Genomic DNA, 3907 nt, shown 5'->3' on the forward strand with positions numbered 1-3907 from the left:
AGCACAGAGAGCACTGCAGCCGGCAATCAGCAATTCTGATTTTCCAGCCCTTAACACCTGCTGAAGACCTCAATGTTTAAAGCTGTGCTTTTAAACTAGGTTATCTTGCGATGCAGGGACTTCTTCCTTTTCTCGCCCTCATGCTCTGACTTAGCCAGACTTTGACAAAGCAGCCTCACAGTAAGTGCTGCTTTGCTTAGCCCTCTGAACTGGTGGTACTTCTGTTGGGCAGTCCATGGCCACGGGGTGGTTAGTGTGCTGTGCACCGATAGATGTCCTAGTGCGCCAGGCCAAACCCTGCTAACAGACTGGTGAACTAGAGTTGGTCCCTATCAGGGAGAAAACTTGCCTGGGCAAGGGTACTTGTTTTCTGTTCTGTTTCACAAATTTTAATTTTTCATTATTTAACCTTTTCCTGAGCCCCGAAGACTTGTTGCTCCCTATTTTCTGCCTTTGTTGTTACTTGACCTGCTGTCTCACACACTGGGTAAACTTGTCCTTAAGCTTTCGCTTCAGCCCACTCTTGAATGTACTGCTCAGCTTGGTATCAGCTGAGGACCGGTGAAATTGGCCTGTTCAGTGGTGACAGAGCTGATAATAATGCTGATAATGTTATTTAAATGCCTTTCCAGTTTTTGAGAGTTACTGGGTTGTTGCTTTTCTGTAGATTCTTTGCCCCTTTTCTAAAAATGCCTGCAGTGCCTTTGGGAGCTGCTTTTTCAGAGAACAAAAAAATGAGTATTTTTTTTAAAATGGAATTCTTACACTTGGCCTTTGAACCACTTAGTCAGATGCAGACAGTGGAATCTGGCACCAAGGATAATCTTCTCCTGATAGGGATATGGGGGGAATGGCAATGAGGGAGGAATGCAGTGATAGCTTAATATTTAACTATTTCAGGTCTGATACAAACTACAGCGAAGTACAGAGGAATCTTTTCTGATTACTCTGATGATTAAAGTCTCTAACAAATAGAGCTGCCGTCTCAATAAGACTATGTATTTCTGCTACCATTGGGATCTGGGTGATAAGCATTAAAAGCATAAACTTAAAGACAGAGCATTATACTAAATGCCAGCAGAGCAAGAACAAAACTCCTTATCTCTGTTAGAACATAGTTGAGCAATTTTCCTTCCTTATCCCTTAGTGGAGCTGAAAAGATTGGAATTAGTCTTTTCTTGTAACAGCTATTAAAAAATTTAAAGATTGGATTCAAACAGTTCTTTCTGCTCCCCCTTTCAATGACGAAAAGTCCTTGGTGCAGCATATGATCCTTGAGGCTGTTGAAAAAAGGGAAGTGCCAAAAGCAAAGAATGTTTTTTGTTATTCCTTGATATCATCAGAGTAGCATCGTTTGGCAATAGCGTTTCATTTGTCTTCAATGATGGGCACCTATTAAAACGTGTTTGTCTTAATATTTAAGTATTTAGCAGAGGTACTTTCTTCCTGTTTATCATCCGGAGCTAAAGCGTAAGATCTAGGAGTCTTATAAATCCCATCACCAATCTTCCAGCTAGTTTTATCCCCAGATCTGATATGCCAGCTTCTGCAGACTACTCACTTCAGCTGTTTCCCCAAAACTCAGTTGGCACTCGGCACCTCCTGAATAGCTGCTCACAGAAAAGTAGGCAGGTTACTTTTCAGAAAATCTTCTGGAAAGATATATAATAAAACTATCAGTTTAGGTCAAAGTTAATGAGCCTCGTAACCGTGCCTGAGAAATGCACAACTGGACTTCAGAGTGGTCGCACGCTAGCACTGTCTCTCCCCTCTTACACAAATGTTGCTGTAGAGGGTGGGGCAGTCCATGAAAGCCCTTCCTGAAATAATTCTCATTGCAGAATTTGGTTCTGCAGGGTGTTAGGCAACATATCCTGGACACTGGACGTGTCCATGTAAAAGGGTGAAGTCTACTTCTCCGTTGCCCCCTTTTTTGTTTTTCTGCCCAGCATGTATCAAAATCTTCCCTGGAGGAAAACAGGTCATACTCTTGTTTACTAGGTCTGACTGACCTCTGGACTACCCTTCCTTTTAACTATTTTCTACTAGTTCTGCATGAGATCTCATCGCTTGTGAGGGGGTTTTTGGAAGTGGAATTTAACAACTTTCAATCGTAACTATTCAGTCAAAAAATATTTGTCGTTTTTCGTTGTTTACAAATGGGAAGCTTGGCCATGATCATAATGTGGAACGGAATTGCATAAGAAGGTGGTGTTTGTTGTAAGGCAGAAGACTGTGTTATTAACAGTAATAAGCATTACTAGTAACATGAAGCTGCACTCCGTGTTTTGTCTTGGTTGGGAAACACCAAAACAGTGAGTGTTCTGTAATTACAAGTGACCTGACATGTACACAGCATCTCTTATACACCCAAACTTAGCAGGTAAATGAAAAAAAATTCTACTCCTTTCCTGAAGGATTACAAATCTGAAAAGAAATCAGTCTTACGCACTTATTAAACATTCAGCCCTATGGGGATTCATGTATCTATGAAGAACTTAGCTCATGAACTTTGAGAATACGGCAGTGTTGATGTATTGGCTCACTTAGGGCTTCTAAAATTATCCAATAAAAAGAAGCCAAGTTTATATTTAACAAGCTTTATCAAACCATTGAAGTTAAGTGAAAAGCACACTGATACACTATATAAAGTACACAGAAAGGGCTTGGAAAGCTTGCAGAAAATAATCGTGCCAGATGCTTTCTCCCACGATCTCCACTCAACATATTAGTTGTCGTAGCAAGAAGTGTACGTATGGACTGTATTTAGAGTCCCTCATCCCTTACGGTAACTCTCGTTTCGTATCGAGTGCACATTCCTCTCATTAGTTCTGAGCACTGAAGTGACTGGTTTAAAGCTCTGCAACATGTTCTTCTAGGAGATCATAACAACAGTGTTTGGAGAGGACTTTAGAGGAACGTTTGGAAGAAATATTTTTTGTAGACGCTTAATTATAGGTAAATATATGAACTTTACTTTGGAGAAAGCTTGTATGTGTGCACAGATGTAATTCGGATTTGTATGAAATAGCAGTGCATTAGAACTGGGATTTTAGTAAGTAAACTAAAGTAGTTTGGAAAATAAACTCCTAGTATTTCCTGCAGTGTTTTCCATAAACAAAAGCTGTGGGGGACTGGGAAGGGAATCCATAGGTCAAGCGCTTGAGACTGTGACCCGTGAGTATCCTACCTATCAGAGCACAGCAGTGGGTTTCCGCAGTGCTCTTTGCCAGGGTGTTCGTTTAGAGCCCTTTAACTACCTGTCTGTGGTCTGAGCCTTTGGTCCCCAAGAAAAGCTTAAGGTGCAGGAAAAGAACAGGAAGATACGGGGGTGCAGAGTGCTCAGGTCAGTGTTAACCTAGGTGAGAAGTGGATGTGGGCACCCTGTCGCTGGTGGGTGCGTGGCAGCTGGAGGGTGATGGCACTGTGAAGTTCCTCACGGGCTGGAGTCTTCCTGCAGCACAGGGAAAGCGCAGCTTGCTTTTCTGTCTGCTCCCATGGGCTGGCTTCTTTCCACTCCTGTGCTGTGTGGGGGTGGCAGATGTGAAGACACTTAAAGAACAGGCTGCGTGTCCGTTCCAGGCTAGTAGCTATAGTACATACGTTCGCTGCACTCAGCAGTTTTGAAGTGAATTGCTGACTTGTTCTTCATAGCGTAGGAAACAAACAGTGTCTTTTTTCCATAGCTCAGTCTGAGAAGAGGAAAGGTAAGGTGATAGTCCCTGGGGGTGCAGCGTAGATGTGTGTTTCATGCGTGGAGACTGCATTCCATGGGGAGCAGCAGCCTGCAGTGGGGTTGTAACACGAGGTGAAACTCTGCTGCAAGGGCTTTCCCCAGGCAAAATCGCAGTCAGAGCACCGTTCTGCCAGAAACGGGAGTGAGTAATGTACAGGATGCTGTTAGTTC

Source organism: Buceros rhinoceros, unplaced genomic scaffold (assembly GCF_000710305.1).
Source record: "Buceros rhinoceros silvestris isolate BGI_N320 unplaced genomic scaffold, ASM71030v1 scaffold6446, whole genome shotgun sequence".
NCBI classification, from domain to species: Eukaryota; Metazoa; Chordata; class Aves; order Bucerotiformes; family Bucerotidae; genus Buceros; species Buceros rhinoceros.